The 23,686-nt window shown below is 41.8% G+C and overlaps 1 protein-coding gene and 1 long non-coding RNA gene across 20 annotated transcripts in view; both read right to left on the bottom strand.

The window, feature by feature from the left end:
• NCAM1 (neural cell adhesion molecule 1) overlaps nucleotides 1-23,686 on the bottom strand; it is a 341,199-nt gene that overhangs the window by 93,086 nt on the left and 224,427 nt on the right. The window lies entirely within an intron of this gene.
• LOC141584833 (uncharacterized) overlaps nucleotides 446-23,686 on the bottom strand; it is a 95,675-nt gene continuing 72,434 nt past the window's right edge. The window contains exon 2 of the long non-coding RNA XR_012518038.1: nucleotides 446-23,686. This exon is cut by the window's right edge and continues 21,275 nt beyond it. This is a non-coding gene — a long non-coding RNA (uncharacterized LOC141584833).

Here is a 23,686-nt window from a genome sequence, read left to right as displayed (position 1 = left end):
TTGGCCTCCGGATGAAGGAGCTTCGCCAGAGTCCCACGGATATGAGGCGAGAACAGCCTGGATGCACTGTCACACTTCCAGATGGTTGGCATGTGCCACCACGTTTCATCATACACATCACCTCTCAGGACAGAAAGGTAGGCCTTGTGTTGGGAGATGAGCTTTTATTAAGTCAACACATTAATGCACTAGGGATGGGGTGTAATGTGAGAGTGTCCCTGCCCTAAATTATTTTACTCTTCTCTGATGTCTTTCCCATTTGGCCCCCATTTTTCTGTCTCCCTGACTTTCTTCTGCTCTCAGGTTCACTTTTTGTCTCTCTTTCTTCATTTTTCTCTTATAAAATGGAGGCACCCAGAGAAGGGGGCAAAGAAGAAAGAAGGAAATTTGTAATATCAGGACTGTATTTGCATTTCTTTCATCTGTATGGTCTATCTCATGTTCGTTTCTTGGATGTTAAATCCCACACAGTCTTTAAGAAAGTTTTTTTTTTTTTTTTTTTTTTTTTTTTTTTTTTTTTATAGCTTGACTATCCATTTATTTAGTTACTTTCTAAAATAGCATTCCTCCCACCCACTCTCCTCTAGTGAATCCCTCTTTCACTGCCGCTGCAGGCATTCCTTTTGAGGGAGTGAAGGGAGAGTCTATGGGAGAATATGATGGTAACAAGCAAGAGAGACAAAGAGAAAAGAGAAAAAGCAGAAATGAAGTGCTGGGGTGACAGTTCCACCTCAGTTGCTCCAGGCTCTATTGAAATCTGAGCCTGCCCATGACAGAATAGTGTTTGGCTACAAACTGCAGGAAAGATACGATGCTCCCAGCTGGGCACGGTTGCTCATGCCTGTAATACCAACACTTTGGGAGGCTGAGGCAGGTGGATCGCTTGAGGTTGGGAGTTCGAGACTATCCTAGCCAACAGGGTGAAACCCTGTCTCTACTAAAAATACAAAAATTAGCTGAGTGTGGTGATGTGTGCCTGTAGTCTCAGCTACTCGGGAGGCTGAGGCAGGAGAATTGCTTGAACCTGGGAGGCAGAGGTTGCAGTGAGGACATGATGTTCCCTTTCCCAGGTGACTTTTAACAGTGTTTCTTTTGGGGAAAAACATATCCCATCTTGCTTTCTGGTGGAATTTCAGCACACATAAAGGAGGAGGTCAGCAGCAGCATCTTAGAATGATAAGGGAAGATAGAAGCTGGAAGAGCTGATGACTTTCAAGCCACTCATGTGGGCAGCAGCTTACACTGGGGTCTACTCTGTGCATAAGTGTGTTCAACACCAGCATTGCAAACATCCTAACCAGGGGTATGTTTAAATATGCAATCTGTGACTCACAGGCAGCCAGAAAAAACACATCCTAGGATATGCTTGAGGTAACATTTTGTGATCTTGCCGATAACCCCTGCCACATTGTCAGGCAAGAAAGTTTCCTGGAATTTGGAGAAGATGAAGTAAGATAAGTAGGATTATAAATCCCAACCTTGCAAAGCCAAGCTTATCATTCCTGGTAAACCCAGTGCAGCATATCACTCTCATGTGCCCTTCTGCATGTTAATTTTTCATCAAGGTGCAGTCCTCATAAGAGGTTGATGGGCCAGCTTTTCTCAACAGGCTGGGAAATAAATGGTGTATTTTTTTTGTGGTACAGTGGAAACATTTGGAAAGCATTTCTTGTATTTGCTTTTAGGAATTTGTTAAGCTAAGTTTGGCCCCATATCATGGCCATAGAGAAAAAAAAAACACATAAATGAAACACAAAAAAACAAACAATGAGAGTATTTACAGATGTCTCATATCTTAGGATGTAACTAAGAAAGAAAATTAATCTTTTCAAAAACCAATAACACCTCCTTTGAAAACCATGGAGTGTTTTGTGTTTATTCTTCCCAGACTAGTGAGTGTTCTCTGAGGTGGGGATGTGACCTCAGAGTAGACCAGATGGTTTTTCAAAATGTCTAAAAATTGGATGGTAGTCAAATGGCCCTTCACCTAATCTCATAAAATACAACAATTCAATCAACTGCAATGACACAATTTTTGATGGGCTCTGGAATACCTAGCATTCCTTCTGACCTTGGGACCTCTTCCTTATACTAATGCTTCACCACAATCAAAGCAGAGTTTGTTTTAGAGTAACGTAAGTCATTTTTACCAGATACCATGGCTTTTAAAAGGTTGCAGAGCACTTTTCCTAAATCTATTGGCCTCTAAGGAGCCATGCTTGTCCTTGTTCTGTTTATCCCTAGGACCAGCACCATTTCTGGCACAGATCAGGAGGTTCATGTAGTTGATGAAGGGACCTGAATGAACACACTCTAATCTCTGGATTCCCAGCTTGCTGTTCTCCTCAGTAGTCTCTGATGATTAAACCCTGTTCCCCTAAAACACGTTATATTGTATCAAAATACCAGCTACTCACATTATTTTTAAAATGCTATTTATTTATTATTGATCTATAATATGCATATATATTTTGGGGGTACATGTGATGATTTCATACATTCATATAATCAAATCAGGGTAACTGCCACCTACATTCTTATCATCATTTCTTCTTCTACCTGCTCATCAACTTCTGTATTGCTTTCAATTTACTTAAGTAGTATTCCCCTTTTGATTATTTTTGCCTTTTTCTCCTTTCTCTCTCTCATATTTTTATATATGCGTAATTATACATATGTATAAATATGTTGGAATTATAAATATAGGGACACAGCATTAAATATGTTCAGATATGCGGGGAATATGATTGATGTTTTTCCACAATGGTGAATGGTATGAAAAACAGGAAAACAAAGATGTCTTACCATTTCTCCATGTGAAGAACAGGAGCAAAGCTCAAAGATTCATACTTCTCAGTTTCCTAACAGCCTTACTAGCAATACCCCAGGGGCATGCAGGCTAATTCTCTAGAAGCTTAGGCTAGGCCTTGATCTAAAACCAAATATAAACATAAGGTATATTGAAATATACCACAATTTCTTATTAAGGAATGGGGGCTGATGTGAAAAACTCCTAAACCAAGAGGACTTTCTACAGGCAAATAAGTGGTGAATAAATCAATGACATATATGTAACCAACAGAGCAAAGTTTCCCAACTAGGGTGGATGTACCCAATTCAGCTGCTTTCCAAATTGTTACAAAATGCACGACTCACATTCTATTCCTTGCCACCTTCATTCAAACAGTACACACAGCCACCATCTCTTGGGCCAAGGGTTATTGTGGTGCTGTCATTCACAAATCAGCAAAACTGGTAAACTCTATTAAGCTTCCATCAATTCCTCGTGTTGCATTAGAGACCTCAGTCAACCTTTTGACAACAACTATAAAATGTCTCCAGATGGTTAACGTAACACATCAACGCTAGTATTCAAAGGCTTCAGTCAATCTAAGAAATACAGATCTCCCACAAGGGCATGACATCACCCAGCAACCTAAGTTGCCAAAGCACCTCTGGGGTCTTATTTTGTAGTTCCATGGAGGAAGCCTTTTGGCCCCTAGTTGGTGTATAAATTCCACACATACACACAACCTTCTCCAGCAGATATAAAGGCACTGTTTCCCAAAAATGGAGATACAGTTGTTGTCGGGCCTGGAGTGAGAGTAAGTTGAACATAATACTTGTACTCCCTAAAAGTTTCCTCTGGGATGTACACAGAGGAGGCTTTGGCGGGGATTCCTCCTACCCTAAGCCATCTTGCCTGTGGCTTCCTGCTCTTCACCACCCCTTGCTCTTTCTTAACCTTATGGGTAATCCTAACAAAGCCTGATTTCTTGATGCTACTTGCAAGTGGAAAAATAATGAGCATACTGTACATGAAATTTTCACATTCCCAAATTTGCAATGGGGTTAAAGTCTATACTAGCCATCAGTAGTCTGATGAGCCAGGTGGGGTCATTCCATGTCTCTAGCTCAGGAGGAACCGGGGATCCAACATGCAAAATATGCTCATGTGCACGTAAGACCCCTATTCCAGGAGTCACAGCTATATCTGCTGACAATATTTACTGGAGCAAATTACTGTTGCAGATTTCTTCCTTTTTCATTAAAACGTCACAAATTTATTTTGCCATATACAAAGAAACTTGCTGCACTGCCTATACACTTTTGCACCAACATTACTAAATGAAATTAAGGTTGCTTAGAAATACTTGGTGTTTGTTGGGGAGATGGAGTCTTATCTCTGAAAGAGAAATGTCAGTAAGAGCTGAAACCTCAGGAATCACTCAGGAAGTGCTGAGGGCCTATCAGTCTGCAGACTCACTGCAGAGAAACTAAGTCCCACTAGGGTCTATTCTGTGGTTCTGTTAAAAAGAACAGGATTGCCAGTAAATCATCAGGAGGGGATATATATTCAAATTTGCATAAATTTAGGATTTTTCACTTCTAACTTCGTGGATGAAAGCAGACTGTGATAACGACTCCATTGTCTAGTTAAAGGCTTTATTCTGCCACACTGTGCACAAAACTTTTATGCTAAATACACAATGACAAAGGTAACATGCCACAGAGATTTTTTTTTTAACATGAGGCACTTTCATTAGGGGTAAGGGATGATTTAGAACAACTGGCCTCCGGCATTGAGCTAGCTAGAAGCAACAACAATCCAACTCCACCATCCTGACTCATAAACCACAGTAATGGGCTGCCGAAGGCCACCAGCCCTGCTGTGCTGACCCCTGGAGCTGGTATGGTTTCTCTATGGGACTCGCACATCTTATTTTCCCTGTCTAGATATAACAATGTTGAAGCTCTGCAGGTTAAGTCCAAGAGCACAAGCCTTGAACTAGGTAAGAATGAACCTGGACAGAGATTTTTTTGACTCTCCCAACCCCTGTGGTTTTTCCAACATACCCTGCAGCCTCTAAAATACATATGTTCCAAGTAAGCTACTAATATTAGTCATATATTTTCCACTCCCATAATGAAGTGCTCACAACCCTGAAAAACATCTCTGGATAAACTGCTGCTATTAAAACAGCAGAGACCACGCACGTACCTGTTCCCTGTCCGGACCACCATTCTAGCCCAGTGTGTGGGTAATCTGCCCTATCGCAGAACATCCCGGTCGCTTACTGTACCATTAGGGCTGAGGTCCAGGGAAGTAATTCAAATTAGATCCCAGATTTACAGAGATTCTTAACATATCTATAAATATTCAAATCAGGGCTAGATCTTGGCAGAATTTTTCTAATTAAAATTTCATTCAAATTAAATCAGCCACATTTGACAGACAGGAGAGACAAAAAGCTTTGTGGTTTTGCGAGGGCTTTTTCTTCCCCTCAACTAATCAAAAACATGGCTAATGTAATAAGAGCAGAGAAGGGATTCTGTCTGCACCCCCATGGCAGTTGTGCAGGCATTGTGAAGGGAGGGTACAACCAGAAGCCATTGCTTTTTCTGAGTGAACATCAGTTTAAAATGGTCTATTACTTAAAAACCTAAAACTCAATAGACCCTGTGTGGAGGCTGGAGCTGCCACAAGCAGTATTTTTGAAAAGTAAAACTTGACAACATCATGGGAAAAACTATTCGACATCATTTGCATCTCAGTTCGATCCCAGATTAAGCCTTCAAAACACAGCTGCCAGGCTCAAATTTGCAAATACAGATACAAATTTCCTTTTTATAACAGTCAGACTTGTAAAAGGCAAACGAAATAGACAATGCAGCACTTAGAACATTTCCAGCTAAGAAGGAAAAAAAAAAAAAGACCCATTCTAAGATCCAAGGCAAAATACCTACTTTTCATGGTAAAACAGCTTTATTCATTTCCACTTCCTTTACTGAGCACAATTTAAACTCCACATAATTTTTGCTATCAACCCCTCTCCCACAGACTGTAACAGCTAAAATGCCAGTCTGTCTCCAACATAATTAAACAAAATGGGCAATCTTCTAAAATCTGTGAATAAACAATATAAGGCAAAATAAAAGACCCAGACAAAAGAACATACCAAGATCAATCCTCAAGCTATAATATCCTGACATCCAGCCAAGGAGTACTTATGGAATCCACTGTGGCACAGAAAATAATAATTCCAGAACACAATGAGGATAAGTTGGAGGGGAGGGGGACTGCTGGGAATACAGGTGAGGACAGCATTTGGAATGCAGGGGAAATGAGCTTCATGCAATACACAAGACAAAGTGATTTTGATGGCAGCTCCTGGAATATGCCGTAAGTATGTGAACAGACAGCTTGGAAGAAGCACCACCACCCAGTCTGGGCTGATGGGACAAGACTACGGACCTAATGGGAATAAGAGATGAAATGTACTGTGTTAGTTTTCCAGGGCTGGCTGAAGCAACTGGTGTAAATTGAGTAGGGTAAAGAGAAATTCCTTGTCTCATAGCTCTGAAGGTTTGGAGTCCAAGCTCAAAGCGCTCCCAGGGTCATGCTCCCTCAGAAGGTACTACTGTCCCAGGCTTCTTTTCTACTTTCTGGGAGTTCCTTGCATTGTGGTAGCAAAACTCTGATCTCCAAGTGTGTCTGTCTCTAAATTTTCCCTTTTCAGAAGGACACTGGTCATGCTGAATAGGGCTGACCCTATTCCAGCATGACTTCTCCTTAACTAATTATATCTGTAATGACGCTGTTACCAAGTAAGGTCACATTCTGAGGTACTAGGGATTAGGACTTCAACATAGGAATTTTGAGAGGACACAATTCAACCCATGTCATGTAGGAAAGTGATGAATTACCCAGTTGGATAGTGAGTGATCAGAAAATCTAATTCACTGTTAGCTTTGGGAGGGCAATGATTCCTTCCTTCCTTCCCTTCCTTCCCTTCCTTCCCTTCCTTCTTTTCCTTCCCTTCTTTACCTTCTCTCCCTTCCCTCTCTTCCTCTCTCCCTTCCTTCATTCCTTCCCTCCCTTCCTCCCCCATCTTTCTTTCTGACAAAGTCTCACTCTGTTGCCCAGGCTGGAGGGTAGTGATGCCATCTCAGCTCACTGCAACCTCCGCTTCCGGGGTTCAAGAAATTCTGCCTGCCTCAGTCTCCCGAGTAGCTGGGATTACAGGTGTGTGCCACCATGCTCGGCTAATTTTTTATATTTTTAATAGAGTAAAGGTTTCACCATGTTTGCCAGGTTGATCTCGAATTCTTGACCTTTGGTGATCTACCTGCCTCGGCCTCCCGACGTGTTGGGATTACAGGCAGAAGCCACCGCACTCAGCCAAGTTATCACTTTTCCTGAGCATTTTAAATCACATGCCTCCCCAGACTATCCTTTGAGAAACAATATGGGGGAATAGATTGGAGAGATCTGGGTTCAAATTCTGGCTCTGACACTTACTTAAGAGCTGAGAGCTGTATGCCTTGGCACAAATTGTTTAACATCTCTGAACATTTGTTTCTTTCTTTGTAAAATGAAGGTAATAACATCTACCCTAGAGTTTTGTAGTGGAGATTACATGAGATAACGTGAATAAATAAGGTCACAGCCTATGGCACACAGAGGCAAGCGGAATTCATTAATTCACTTGCCCTGTCTCTTTCCTGCTCCCTCTTGAACCCTGCACTTCCCACAGAAAGAAAGGCCCCTGAAAATCAAGTCACTGTATTTTACTTTTATTTATACTGCTGCAGATTTTCTGAACACAAATACAATGCAACACCAACATCAGCTCAGATTGCTGGGCCCTTACAGCATAAATAATTATTTTAATACAATTAGCTTTTAGTGGTGTTGGAATACAAGATTAATGATTTTCATTTTCCATCCAAGAGTGCTCTGATTCATGACCCCCAATGTCTATTCCATATAGTATGAAAGAGAAACACCTTCTTTTTGCCCTTAGTTTTCTTAGGCCTTCTGTTTAATAACCAACCAGGCCAGGGTGACATAAAAATGAAACCCAAACAAGCAGACCGGAGATGAAAAGACAAAGCAAGACACAACAACAACAAAAAATCACTCTATTATTCCTTTATTTTCCTCCCTTCCCTCCCAAAGACCAATGCCTCAACATGATTCTCCATAGCCTTTTGACTTTTGGATATCTTTTCAAATAGTGAGGACATAAGCCTGCATTTTTTGTACCTTTTTAACATCTAGCCAGTGCATTTCCATTTTCCCTTGCTTTTTCGCTCACTGTCAGGTCCTCGTCACTTTCAATGCACACTGCCTTTACAGAAAAAAAAAAATAGCTATGACCAAAAGACAGCGATCCTATTTTAAGAGTGGGTAGAATTTTAATGGTGGGAAGACATTGTTTGCCAAAAATCAAATCAAGAGCAAACTTCTGTGAGCCCTACTGGGAAGAGGTCGAGGTTTGGGGTCTGTGGATCTGGTATGAGGCCTGGAACCCTCTTCCTTTATTAGCCATGGAGCTCTGGGCATGTCCTCTGATCTCAGCTTGCTCTTCCATGAAAGGACAATGCTAGCAATCTGCCTTCCCTAGTTTCAGGCTGCTATGAATTCTCAATAATCTGGCAATGCTCAAATGAATTGAAAAGCAGCACAGAAATATAAATATAATTTGTAAGAAAAGGTAGCTTTGATCTACAAAAGAGGTATAGGAATTGAGACACATGAAAATGAAGATGCTTGGAGATCAAAAAGGTTCTGGATGTGTTCTTTCGTGTCTCTTGAAAGAAAGAACCAATCAAACAGATGAAACACAGCTATAAAAAATATCTTCCAATTTTGGGAGGCCAAGGCAGGTGGATCACTTGAGATCAGGAGTTTGAGACCAGCCTGACCAACAGGACAAAACCCTGTCTTTACTCAAAGTACAAAAATTAGCCGAGCATGTGGTAGGTGCCTGTCATCCCAGCTATTCGGGAGGCTGAGGCAGGAGAATCGCTTGAACCCAGGAGGCTGAGATTGCAGTGAGTCAAGATCGCACCACTGCACTCCAGCCTGGGTGACAGAGCAAGACTCTGTCTCAAAAAAAAAAAAAAAAAAAAAAAAAAAAATCTCCTATTCAACTTTGAAAAAGCAATGCAAGATTACCAGGACCAATGTCTTCATAGAACCAACTGTCATCTTACACCCAAGAGTGTAAACACAAATCAAGGAATTGATGACAAGTGAAAATGTGTATTATCTCTTCCCCTATGTGAGGTACAGCTCAAACCCTATTTTTAAGGAGCTGCCACAGGGTCAGAAGAAGGCAAATCACAGTTTATGTTCTAGCTTTTTCTAAGCAAACATCTTTTCCCTCTGCATTATTAATGTGGAGCCAATCGGCAGTACTGATTTCACACTGGGGAGAGTTCAACCCTAATTGTTCTACAAATAAAGGTAAGTTGAAATGATCTAGCATCATAACGTGGGCAAACAGGTCTGTCTAGCTGCCCATTAAACCACATAAACAATTGTCCCATGTTTCTGTATTTGGGATATGGTTGCTATTAGCTAGGTCAATCTTGTCCTGGGTTCCCAAGCTGGTTGTTACTTCTACAAAGCAACCTGGAGATGTGCAGAAAACAAAGACACACACAGACACACAGACACAGACACACACACACACACACACAAACACACACACACACACACATAGAAAGAGAGGGGGAGAGGAAGAGAGGATCTTCTTTCTCCTCTTTAATAGGCACACAAGCACATTTACATCCTGCCTCCATGTTCATGCAATAAAGGCCTCTTTAGTCCTGTAAGAACCCCATTAGAAAGCTTATGCTTAATCACACAGTTAACGTTTTTCTGTAGAAGTGGTTGCCTGGCCTCCCCCACATCTGGATTCCCAGCTCCCCCACCCCGCACAAGCTAAACATTTCCCATTGATTAAAAAATGCTGTTAGTGCAACTTTACTATCATCCGTGGTTAAATATAATTAACTCAGCATTTCAACAAAAGAAACTGGATCAAATTGCTCTGCAATTTTTGGTAAGAAAGAGAATTTCTTCCTACTGTGTACAGATTAAAACCAAGAGCAGCAGGACAGATCTGAGAAGTTAATAACACATCTGAAACGGAAGTGGAAGAAAGTACATTAATTACCAGGTAATGGATATCAACACTGCAACAAACTACAATGACACATGCTGAAGTGATGCAGGGTGTAAACCGATCTTGGAGGACGCACGCTGCCCTTCTTTTTTCATAAGGCATGTTACATAGAAACGTGTTGAACTTGAGAACCGAACTAGTCACGACTGTGCAAGCTAGTAGGGAGGCTGTCATGACCAGACAGCGACCATCCATCATCCCCCTTGGAGTTAACAGTTGTGAGCTGGAATTCCAAACCAATGTTTACAAAAGCAGTAAAAGTGAGTTGGGCAAAAACAAAAGCACAAACAAACAAACAAACAAAAAAACAAGACACCAAGTTCAAACAAGACTGAGACCATAAGATTTCAGTTCTCAGAATCCAGACAGATGATGCATTGTGCATATAGCATCTTTCCACAAGGCAACATTTTTGAAGGACCATCCTTCAAATGGATCTGAATTAACTCAATTATCCAGCCTAACCCAGAAGAGGCATTACCTTGTTTGAGTCAATTCTAAATGCAATTTGGAATTCAATTCCAATTCCTTTTAGATGTAGAAAAATGTGTACTCTGAAATTCTGGCTTCAGAATCCAGTCACCCCCTATAATTCATATAGTTTCCAAAGAAGTTATAGGACAGGTACGTGAAGATGTGGATCAACTTTTTTGGAGAGAGAAGAGAAAACCAAACTGTTAGACAAAAACAACAAAGATACACATCCCATGTCTTGTGCTATTCATGAAGTCACAGCAAACTGGTCACAGTTTTCCATTCTAGAAAAGTCTGCTCATCAACCTGGCAAAGTGCCAGGAATTAAGTGCCTGAACACATTTTGAGCTGAGTTATATGAACCACATGATGAGAATGCACAGAACACGAGCTCCAGCCTGGAGTAGGACCTGACTTCTCCCCACAGGGAGCTTCCTGCAGACTTCTGCATGCCACTAACTCCACCCCAATAGGCCCACATGCAAAGTTTGGAATTGAAGCTTTTGAGTGACTGCTGAATGCTTGAATGCTAATTCAGAGTTTGGTGATTTTTTTAAATTAAAAAACAAAACAAAACAAAACATTTTGCCATTCAGAAACAGTGGCCAGCTGCCCCTTTAGTAAATGGTGCCCATCTTCACAGGAAGGCCTGTGGAGAAGTGGCCTGAGCCCCTGTGGGTGATCCAAGTCAATACCACATAATGACGCTTTGGGCAGCAGATTCTGGGAGGTGGTTCCCTCATGGCACCCCAGACTGTAGGGCTCTATAACACTGCTGGTAAACCATTTAGAAACAATGGTATTTTTTCCAAGAATGGGAGTGATGAAGCTTAGAAAGATATATCAACATACAAAGGACATTTGAGACTTTTTCCAGAAATGAAGCAAATTCAAGGCCAGTGGTGAACACTAAAAGCTTCCTGGTTTTGGATTCTTTATACTGGCAGATCTGTGTTGCTTGACAGCTCCTCTGATTATGGAAGGATCCAGACTGCATACTTCGTAGTCAGTGTAGTGAGAGTGGCATGTCCTATGTGTTCATCAACATGTTTATCAATACAGCATCTCTCTTTAAATGCAAGGGAAAATTCATTACACCAAATTCCAAAGAGCCAGAAATCAAATTTTTGCTGACTTACCGAAGGGGTGAACAAGTGAGTGATTCTATAAGAAGTTAGTTTTAAATCTGAAATTTGACCTAATCCAGCTGAATTTGTGATTACTAAAAAGTGCTTAAAATATTTTTGGATTTCATTTTTTTGGCTATGTAGAAATATGCATTGTGACGTTGATATACACTAGCCAGAATAGAGCCAGCTGGTTCTCTTTTTCCTTTTTGCATCCCAATGACGCCTGACGTTCCAATGATGCCCAATACTTGCCTGACAGAGAGCTCTGGATTTCCTTCTATGACAAGTTTTCTGTCGTGAACTGAGTATCTGAAAGGCTCCCTCATGATCTAACAAAGTCATTATTTCTTATCATCACTTAGCAAGGTATAGGCATAATAACATCTCCCACCAATATTTTATTATTCCTTGTATTTTGCTATGTCCTGTCATATTCATATCACGTCAGTCTTAAAACAATCTGTGCTTTAAGCAAAATGCAACTATTTTACAGGTGAGGAAACTGAGGCTGAGAAAGGGGAAAATGACTTGCCCAAGGTCATATAGCTATTCCACTGGATTTGTAATGATACAGCAGTGCCTCTGGCTGGCTCACTGACGAGAAGGCAGGTAGCACCCATTGGTGGGTTCTTTATTACTGTGCCTTACTAAGATTTTCAGGGACCGTCATCTGCAAATTCCTTTCACAGATCTTGCCCCTAGCAACTGTGCTGCAGGGCATTAGGACCATGGCTGAGATCCAGCCCTGTGCCCCTCCTCTGTCTTCCTGCTGCTGCCTTTTTGCTATTTTTCTGATCATTGTCACCTTTTCCAGGGAGAAGGAGGGAAATATAAACAGGTGTGGAAAGAAATCAGTCAGTTTTGCTACTTAGGAGCAAGAGAAACAGCGGAATAGGTGAGAAGCCAAGAGAGCCAATTGTAGTCTTCTCCACACTGGAGCTGGGCTACCAAAGAGGAGTCCAGACAACGACGGCCTTCCCCAACCAGAGAAACCTGAGGTTTCTTCTCTCAGGGGCGGATGATAGGCCCTTAAGGGTGCAGAAAACCACTCTCATAATGGTCCCGTCGAGTGAGGGGAGGCAAAGGCTACAAAGACCCCAGCTATGACCAGATGTCTCAAAGATTTAAGCTGCAAATCTCAAACCTGCTTTTAAAATGAACTACAGGTCCTGACTTAATCTGAGAAGTGGAAGTTCTTAGTACTTCCCATTCTCTGCTTGTAAGACAAGCAGAAGACCTGAGGCTGAATCAAAACAGACTGAGTGAGTCTACTCGGAGCCCAGAGACCACAGCTGAGATTCTGGATCTTAGCTCTAATGGCGCTTTAGAAATTATCTTTTTGAACAGGTGTATCCTTTCAAAGGCCAATGCCTCTCCCAAATCCACCTAAGTGGACAGAGGTGGTTTTGCTTAAATGTCCTTTTCTTTCTAAGTCACTTTCCACCTTGCGGAGGGTCCTGAGTGATGGAAAGGCAGGTTCCACAATGCTGCAGGCTATTTCACAGCCGCCTTTGTCTAGCTTCTGTTCTCTCCGCAGACACGTTTCCCCTGTCATGCTGGGTGCTTGCTGCCAATGAGCAGACAGTGGGTCCCTGTGATACTGTGTCAAAATTAGAAACATAAATTTGATCTTTGACCCCTGTTGCTGACACACAGCTCCTACTCTTTAGAATTTCCTGGACGGGAGACTCTTCTGTTCTAATTAGTTGACTTTTGGGGGGCTCCTGGCTGGGCTTGGTCACCAGGAAGACCAAATCATGATTAGAAGGTTGGAGCATTCAGCCCAGCTCTACACCCTTTGAGAAGGGCAGAGGGATTAGAGACTGAGTTTATAATGGATCTTGCCTATGTGATGAAGCCTCCATAAAAAACCCTAAAGTGCCAGGTTCAGAGGGTTTCTGGGCTGCTGACCAGGCAAAGGTTCTGGGAGGATGGTGCACCCAGAGAAGGTATGGAAGCTCCGCACCTCTTCTCGCACATCTTGCCCTGGGAAACTTTTCATCTGGTTGTTCATCTGTATCCTCTGTAATATCCTTATTCTTCATCGTAAACCAGTAATGTAAATTCGTGTTTCCCTGAGTTCTGCAAGCCATCATAGAAAAACATGGAACCAAAGGAGGGGGTTGTGCAACTCTGATTAATGTCTGGGGGGGTTAGAAGCAAAGGTCATGACCTGGGACTGCCACCGAAATGTGAAGTGAGACAGTCTCGTGGGACTGAGCCCTTAGCCTGTGGGATCTCACTCTGACTCCAGGTAGACAGTGTCAGAAATGAATTAAATTAGAGGACACCTTGTTGATGTGCACCGGAGAATTGCTTGGTATGTGGGAATGCCCCTACCCCAACATTTCATGTCAGAAGTCAAGTCTTGAGAGTGAGCCTGGGTATTGTAGGAGAAAACAGTCAGTTTGTGTTTCTTACCACGCAGTCCTCTTAGTTCAGAGTACAGTGCTAAGTACAGACTGCAGAGCACGTACCCAGAGGTGTCTGGTCTACCTGCAATGATATCTGCCTATGGGGAGGGAGGAGTGCTTCATCCAACCTTGAGAGATAACGGGGTAGCTTGGCAATCCAATTCAGTGGCCATCTAGGAACATGCCAGTGGGGAGGGTCCTACAGTTGTCTCTTCTCCTGGAACCCTGCACCTCCCTTGTGAAATTCCTCCCCAACACTTGCTCACTCACTGTCTTCTTCCCTTGACTGCATCACATCTAGCGTATTGAGGCCAGCTCTGATTTGCACAGCCTGGCACTCCCAGCACTTGGCACTGTGTCTGGACAAATGACTTTAGGGCAACTGAACCCTGACACTTCCTTCCTTCAGTCTTAGCCAGGTCTGAGCAAAACGTTTCCTCAACTCCATTCTAGATGTTCATTTCTTGTCCAACAAGTAGAACACTCATCAACATATAGTTTTCCCTCTTGACAGACAGCAAAGGGCACTCCCTACTGGCCTCTCTGGGACAAGGCTGGACACATTCCTTCTTTTTAGAGTATCACCACTCACCAGAGAGATGCCTCTTCCCTGACAAATTACTTTCCATGACACCCTTGACAATTCCCAGGAGAAGAACCTCAGAACCTCAGACCCAGCTCTGAACTCTCTGGCTTTGAGGACCAATTCAGTAGCCAAAACCACAGAGGTCAAAACTGTGACATCCTGTTCCCCTGGGTGAAGAAAAAGGATCTCATTACAACAAAGGCATTAAATCTGCCTGGCTGACCCGGCTGCTGAGCCAATGCTGATGCAAAACAGCGGCATGAGTGTTTTTTTTTTTTCCGACTTTTTCAGCACTTTTGTGGTATTTATTTTACAGACAGAAAAAGATATGCCACAGAGTAAGAAAATTACAACCCTGACTCCAATCCCCAAAGGTCTTCTCTGTCTTTGTTTGGGAGGACAAGAAGACATGGTCTCTTCAGCAGAATAAGGTCAGCAGGGTTTGAGGTTGCTGAATGAGGCTGCACTAGGATTCTCCAAAACTTGCTTTCTTCCAAGACAGTCGTTCTTCACCCTGGCTGCACGGGGAGCTTGAAAAAGACCTGTCTGCGCCCTACCTATGACTAGGGTGTGTGTGGGCATGGGGAGGGCATTAGTAACTGTAAAGGGTACAGGTGATTTTCCCAGGCAACCCAAGCTGAGAGCCTCTGTCCCAGAGAGCCAAAGCAATGAACTGTACGTCCATTTCGAGTTCCCATGTGGACTGTGTGCTCGGGTGGCCACTAGGGTGGCGTGTTGAATCATTAATGAGATCGAGTCTCCACTGCCTGTCTTGCGCTCTGCCGGCTGAGAACATGCCCCGTGACTGTAACAACAAAGGAAGAACAAACAGGGCAGAATCCAATAACATTCCTGGTGGAGACAAACATTTAGAGTCCCACATTCATTTTTTCTTTTTCCATCACATCACTGCTATCCCTCCACAGCAATTCATATTTATCTCACAAAGCCATTAAAACAATTTTTTTCTTTTGCCGTTATTTGTTCTAGAAGAGTGACATCATGGGCTGGCTTTCCATGTAATTTAGAAAATAAAAATGGATTTTTCCATTTTCATCTCCAGTAGTAGTTATTAGGCCAGAAGCAAGCGCTGCAAAAACAATCTCTAAGATAACAGCAGGCGCCCTGGTCTCCTGGCTTCTATGTTAGCAGGCAGCAAGGGCGGCTTCATTATGCACGGGCCCCTGCTCCTAACGCTACTCAAGCCTAAGCCAGATTAGTTTTTCATTTTTGTAACAAATAAATGACAAGACAGACAAAGAATATGCTTCCAATGACTGGAAACCAGAAAGACAAAGGGGTTGCTATAATATCATGTCTTGATATTTTTAGCTCTGTGTGCAAAGGCTAAATTACAGTAGGCCCCTGGCCTTGTTCCTGTAGCAATTGCCCCATAACACACCATAACCATCTCAGGCTGCTCCTCCCCCCGAGGAACAACAACTCAAAATTACAGATTGTACAGAAATAAAACCCCATAATTGCTTGTTGCTTTTTTTTTTTTTTTCCTGAAATGATCCTGACTTCCTAGCATAACACCTTTGAATTCTGAAAATATCTCGAACAGCAGTTCACCTGGCACATACGTAAGACTTCACGTTGCTTGCAGGAAGTTATCCAAGCCAAGGTTTCAGGGGAAAAAAAAAATCAGTTGAGGGGATGGACAAAAATGACCAGCTGCTCCCTGGCATAGAAGGCTCTGCAGAAGCCCAGCCTACTCTACGGAACCCAACCATAGTGCTTCTCCACCTTCTCTTCTCTCTCAGTTCTGCGGCAAGCCACTGGAAACCTACATGCTCCAGGTCCTGCTGAATGATGGGCAAGCGGGGCGGATGGGGAGCCAAATCAACAAGAGTTTCTTTTACTACATCCTCATGCTTAACAGGAAACATGGTGACTTTCTTTGCTGGCATGACATACTGACCACACTCAACAGGCAGAGGGATTTCATGTGTGTTTATCTATGATAAAGGCACTAAATATTTTTTATAAGAGCTCTAACCTGATTACAAGATTGATTAGTCTCAGGAATAAACTGTCCAAAGATGAGAACAGTATCAAGATAAGGGAGCCCATGTATTTTTGATAACTCAGTAATTGCATATTCGACAGGAAGAATACACGGCAGCAGCTTCTTATGAACACCTGGAATTCTTTTGTTGGCACAGGATTTGGCAATAACAAGGAAAAAAAAAAGAATTCTAAGTCCAAGGTCTGATATGCACCAATTTAAGAATATTAAGTAGATGTAAGGGGCAGAATGAAACATTCTGAAGCAAGAAGTAAAACATTCTGAAATAAGATTTAAAAAAAAATCTACAAAGAAACTCCCTGTAGTTTATAATTTTCATTTTATAAAATGAAAGTAATCATCTCTTGGGGGGGCTATTTTGATTTCCTACTCTCTTTTCTCCTTGGCAGCAGAGATTTTCATTTTTTTTTTTTTTTCTAAAACGGATGGTCTGTGTAGATCACGATCATGTGTAATTCAGTATTGTTGTCCCTCAACTCTCTTCTCTGTGAGATTGTACTGAAGACAGAGCCCAACTTCCCACGTATTCCTGTGACAGAGCTTGCACAAACACATCCATAGGGAGTGGGAGTTGTGCATCTCAATGGACAAGAAGATACAGTTTAATTTAAACTCTCAAAAAAGCCCTAGAGGAACTATCAGGGAACAGACAAGGCCCAGACAGAATTTATGGCTGACTTAACCTTGTAAAAATTCCCTGGGCTAGCGGAGTCCAGCAAGCTTGGGCTTCATTGTACAATCTGTGGTGATTTCTTTCCAGAAACTGCACTCTATAAGCAGAGCCCTCAGTGACCCTCTTTGTTTGGAACTGGTACAGCCATCTGCAACTGCAAAAGCAATCATTTTAAGTGCTCATGATGAACACCTAGGGCAACCACTGGCACAATAACACAGGCAGTTTCCAACGCAAAAGTGCTGAATGCCAAGTGGGTTTCAGGCTTCGTATTGGCAAAAAGTAAAATTAGTTCAGGGGAAGAAATGCTCTGGAGTTTCTCTGCATTGAAGATCAATAACATGGGTTGTGTCTGATTCTTTCATAATCCCTGCAATACTCTGCAGTTCCAATTCACTCCCATCATGCATGATTTGGGATTTTGTACCAGTGCCAGGAAAATTGGGCAACATAAAAGGGGCCCTCCGACTTCCTTGCTTTTGGAACAGTCCCATGGAAACTGGGGCAGTTGGTAACCTGGAGTGAAGCAGAACTAAAGAGGAGGTACAATCTCATTCTCTGAAACACCATTTAGCTCCATGATTGCATTCATGCTGTCAACTCCAATGTGGTGAGAGATTGTCCAAGGCTGCGTTCCTAAGCTTGGTGTTCAAAGGCTGCCTTAGGAAGCTCAGCGGGGCCTGCCCTATGTGTGACCTCAGGCGCTGATAGGAATAACATCAGCTGCAAACCAGCCTTCTTGCTGGCCACAGTCGCTCCAGGTGTGGGGCACTCATAGTTCTGTCTACATGATGTTAGCAGACACACGTGAAACCTAGTTTCAGGCACACTGGGAAGGAAGGAACTACATACAATAATGAATATTGAGTAATGAATACGTACAGTAATGAACTGACTTCTGCCAGGGGGTCTTTAAGCAATATTTTACAAATTAGATTGCTAGAAGCAGCAACTAGATTTTCACTTTTAAAATGCATTTAAACAATTCTCTTTCTAATACATGTTTACATATGCAGAAAAAGTCTGAAAGGCCACACCACAGACTTCTCTATTTTCTTCACAACATCTAGTAAGTTTCACCCAGATATGCAGTGAATTCTCAGAGCAGAAGTTCTGAGGGAGGTGGGTGAATTGAAAATGGAGACTTACTTGCCCTGTAAACATTTCTGCAATTCTGGATATTGCCTAAGTATCTACTATTATTTTATTTCTAACAGACGCTTATACACAAAAAAGTAAATTATTAGAATACATAAATATCTCATTTAAGAAATATATAACATTTAAATACATAAAACACAGATTGTTTCTCCTAATTATAAACTGCAATATTTCTGACTATCAAATTTGAGAAACTTGATGAATGTAAATTTTTTAAATCATCTTTTTACCTTTTACAAATAAGCTGCAACAAACTATTGATTATATTAGACAATCTTGTGGAACTCTCACAGGCATCAGGTATGTAATTCAGAAAGATTAAATATATCACTCTAAAAGGGTCTATACTGTATCCAAAAAAACCCCATCTTGCATCAAAGAAGATGCTGAGTTTCACGTTTCACTTGGTAGCATTGGTCTCTAGAGATAACTATTGTTAGACATAGTGTGTTGTTATTTATTATTAACGAACCATGCCTGAAATACAAAACTTGATGTTTTAGATAAACACAGCTATTAAGATGTCTACTGTTTTGGGTGATGATGTTTGTCTTAATAATTCAATTGAGCAAAAATATGCCCTCCTAACCCAACCTAACCGAATAAATAAGAGAGGCTCTCACCCACTTCATTCATCCAATGTTCACTGGACAACTATGTACTGCATGTGTACTATACATCTTGGCAAAACACATTAATTAATAAGAAGGAATAATATATCCAAGTTGTGCCCCTTGGTGATCTATAATTTGGCTTGCAAAACCAACAACTTAAGGAGATAGTTTTAAAAAGCAACCAGGACAATATGCAATGCACAAGGATTGCCTTACTATGGTTGTAACAAAGATGGAGAGACAAGGGGAGAGAAGAAGAGAAAGGTGGGAGCAGTCATGAGAACATACACAGCTTAAAATTCTGTGTGACCAAAGGGGAAGGGAGAACAGGGCACTTCTGCTGTGCACTGAATTACAATAGTCTTCAGGGGGAAAAAATTTTATAACTGCGTTGTGAGGTCCATTAGCCACGTTTTTCACGAATCTGCATTTTTTTGTGAAATAACTACTGACAGACAAAGTTATCCAGACTTGGGCCTCTGGAAGACATTTTCCCAAAAATGAATGAAGTAAGCCTGTCATTTTAAGGAAAGAACTTGGTCGTATTTGTGGCTAACAATAAAATTCAAGCTTTCAAGCAAAATATTGCTTCTTGGAAACTCTGTATCTACCAACGTGAGCTTAACAATTTTCCAATACTTAAAGATTTGTCTGATGAAATTGTGGTGATACCAATGTATATAATTTAAAAATATTATATATATTATTATTGTCAACACTGAATAATTCAGTGAACCAGTATTTTCTAAATGACCAATAGATGATTACAGATTCCACGTGCAACCAACTTTTAATAAATTTCTGCTTGTCAAATTTTGGTATAGTATTAAAGAATACCCACAATTATCTTTGAAGTCTACCAAAACACTCCTCCTTGCATATCTGTGTGAGGCTGGATTTTCTTCATACATTTCCGTTGAAGGGTATTCAACAGATTGAATGCAGAAGAAGATATGAGACTCAGTTGTCTTTATTGAGGCAGATATTAAAATGATTTGCAAAAATGAAAAAGTGCCTCGATTTTTTTTGTTTTGAAAAATGTATTTTTTTTCATAAAACATATTATTTGTGATAACATTTATTACTGCTATTTTAAGTGAGTTAATAAATATTTAATTTTTTCCGTTTTTCCATAATTATAATCATCGATTCAGAGAGTCAATATGACTAAAAGATCTTTGGGGTCCTCAGTAATTTTTAGGAGTATAGAGGAGCCTGAACCAAAAATACTTAGAGCTAATGATCTAGATGGTGATTTAAAAAAAGGTCTGACTTCCAAACAACATAATACCATTGTCTGACTAGTAAGTGTATTATGTACTAAGAAAATAGGAAAAAAGAGGACGGAAGATTGCACTGGCAACTGCTCCAAATAGAACCAACACAACAAAAAGGTGTTATTTGGTTTGTTTGGTGTGAAAATAAACTTTGAACATTTTCCAATTCAGTGTGGGTATCTGTTCAGCAGTGAGGTTCTAATGAACTAAATTTCAAATGCCCTAGGTACTCTCTCTAGTCTTCTGAGCCACCCATTTCTCTGTTGGACCCAGCAGTGCAAATGACATGCTGTATGCCTCAGCTTTCTAAGCAGAACATGCCAGGAGGTCTTACTTTGTGTGTTTTTTGTTTATTTTTCTGCTTAGGGAATCATCTCCTGTCTTTAAGTCTTCATTGCTTCTCTCTAGGATGACCTTGCAATATATATTCCCAACTGAGTGACAAGAGGTATAATTAAAATAACTATGCTGGAATGACATGTGTAAACCATGACTGTACTGGGCAATACAGGACAATCAATCACCCAGTTTCTTCCCGGGCTATCACCTTCAGGTCTAACTAGTGCCTTTTCCAGTCCCTAAAGCATCTACTCCAAGCCTTCCACGGGGAGATCCCTACCTTCTCCTTTAAGAAGAATGTTGAAGACCACCAGCCTGCCATCTTTCTCCATCTCAACATTTCTTTCTTTGCCCATATATACCTCATTCTCTGCCGTCTCAGAGGAATAAGGGCACAGGGCTGTGGTCTTCCTTGATTACAGCTTAATCCAACAAGTAGCTCTTTACTTGCATTCTCTGTCTTCCTTATTTTCTCCTTCTACGGAGCCACAGAAATTCTAATCTTTCTACAAAGTCTTCCCTAGACCTCAAGATTATTGCTTTCTCTTTTCTTTTCACTATCTCTACTTGCTTCCTGCCCACTTCATGACAAATCTATATTTCTGAGGGCCTTTCTCACGCCACCCTTTTAATAGAGCTGTCTCCAGGGTTCTCTGCTTGACCCTCCTGTCATCTCTTCCTACTTGTTCTCAGTTGGCATTAGGCTCCTCTACTACAGTGTATCATTCACACAACTAACCTAGGGTCATTAACCCCCAATATGTATTTCTATTACTCACCTCTCTGTCTTTTGGGCACCATTTTAATGTCCATCTATGTTTTGTACATCTTATCTGAATGGGCTGCTACCACCTGAAACTCAACATGCTCCACAGAGAGCCCAATATCTCCCTCGATCCTCACTCCCAAGCCTCTGTCCTCTCAAGTTCTCTCCTTCTGTTAGTGTCTTCCTCTTAGTAAGTCTCAACATTTCAGTCATCTTTTGTCCTTCTGTTTTCATTTCTCCATATACTTATTTCTCCCAGTTATCGAGTCCTGCTGACTTTCATTATAAACTAAAATATGTTCCACATCCGTCGCTGTTCCCTTTGCCAGAGCCACTTTCCAATTTCAGGCTGGTGTGTCATTTTCTCAAACTCCAGAATCAGTGTTGTAACTGGTCTGCTCGCCTCCTCTGTGCCTCCACCAATCTTTCATGCACATCTTGGCCATGGTGTGACTCTGATCCTGAATGTGTAGACAGAGGAGTCGTCAGAGAATGTCTCTTATCAGCAAGCTGAGGGCTGAGGGGAGGAGAGTAGAGGAGTGGAAAGGAGAGAACCAAGAGTACATATGCCAGGCACCCAAGGAGCAGAGAGCATGAAGGAGGTGGTCACCAGGAAAGGACGCCAAGAGAAGTCAAAAATTTGGAGAATGAAGAATAGGACATATAATTGGGCAACTAAAGACCACCGGGCCTTTGCAGACAGAAGTTTCAGTTCATTAGTGTGGGAGGAGGGTGCAGGAGCAGCCTTGAAGCTCCTCAATTTCCTATGGCTATCACTTGTATTCTACCTTAGCAACTCCTTATCTAGGAGGCATTCTAAGACTTGTTTGTTTGTTGTTTTGAGATGGAGTCTCACTCTGTCACCCAGGCTAGAGTGTAGTGGCATGATCTCAGCTCACTACAGCCGCCACCTCCCGGGTTCAAATGATTCTCCTGTCACAGCCTCCCAAGTAGCTGGGATTACAGGTACCCACCACCACCCCCAGCCTACTTCTGTATTTTTAGTAGAGACGGGGTTTGGCTATGTTGGCCAGGCTGGTCTTGAACTCTTGATCTCAAATGATCTGCCCACCTTGGCCTCCCAAAGTGATGGGATTACAGTGTGAGCCACCATGCCCAGCCAAGCTGTTCTCTTTTTAAAAATTGAAATTCTAGTATACAACCCTCTAATGATCATTTTCAATCCTTCCGGTTCCTCTCCCTCCTCACTGCCCCCACACTCGCTCTTTTATGTTACGGAGCCATCCAGTGTCATCCTTTCTGGGATCTCCTTGGCTACATCTTTTTGTTCTATGCCCTCAAACCCTGTAGTTTACCACTTCACTTCCTGTCCTCATAGCATCCTTTGCTCTCTCACCTGCTTTTTATTACACCACAGCTTCCCAGCCAACCCCAAAGGTTCTCAGGGAATGGGGCTTGCTGCAGGAAATCCCCATCCCTAAGCGTCTATAACACATGATCTCCAGCCTCCAGCAGACGCCCAGTGTCATTCAGAGGTCCTCCTCTAGGTGCACCTTCTTCTTTCTCTCATTCCTTTAGAGGCCAGCTTAAACTACCAGTCTCATCCTTGTGACCTTACAATTCTGCCCCATCTCTCAGCAGATGCCTTCTTCCTTTATTAAGAAAGTGAGGTGACCAGGTATGAACTTCAGCTGAAGGGTTCAGGGGGAACCCTTCAGTCTTAATTAAAAAATTTAACTCTGCGTGTTCTTGTGTGGGGAGCGGGTGAAGCTATAGACACTGGTACCTGAATATGAATATGGATATGCATTGTGTGTATCCATGCTCACAGCCTAAGTCAACGCAATTTTTAGGTACCCCAAATGCCATTCATTGCATTCTCCAATGCATTACCTCATTTAATCCCCTTCACATACTTATTTTGCTATTTCAGAAAAAGGGGCTTTTCTTTGCATCTGCTTATTTCCCAAAAGACCTCTCTGCCTCTTTCTTCTAACTTCATCCTCTCCACCAGCTCCTGTCCCTTAGCATGTCAACATGTTCAAGTCTCACATCTTGAAAACCCCACATCTGTTCTCAACCACCAGTCTTCTCCATATAGCCCTCAAAATTCTTATTTCTTTTAACTGCCAAACTTTTGAACTAGTAATCATTGTTAGTTATTGCCAATTTCTCACCTCTTACTTGTTCCTCATCCCACCAGAAATTGGAGTCTGTCTGCATCATTCTATTAAAGCTATAACAAGTATTACTACATTGGCTGGAACTATCTGAGGACC

Source organism: Saimiri boliviensis, chromosome 6, assembly GCF_048565385.1.
Source record: "Saimiri boliviensis isolate mSaiBol1 chromosome 6, mSaiBol1.pri, whole genome shotgun sequence".
NCBI classification, from domain to species: domain Eukaryota; kingdom Metazoa; phylum Chordata; class Mammalia; order Primates; family Cebidae; genus Saimiri; species Saimiri boliviensis.
The sequence above is the reverse complement of the archived record's forward strand: the minus strand, read 5'-3'. Positions and strand labels throughout refer to the sequence as shown.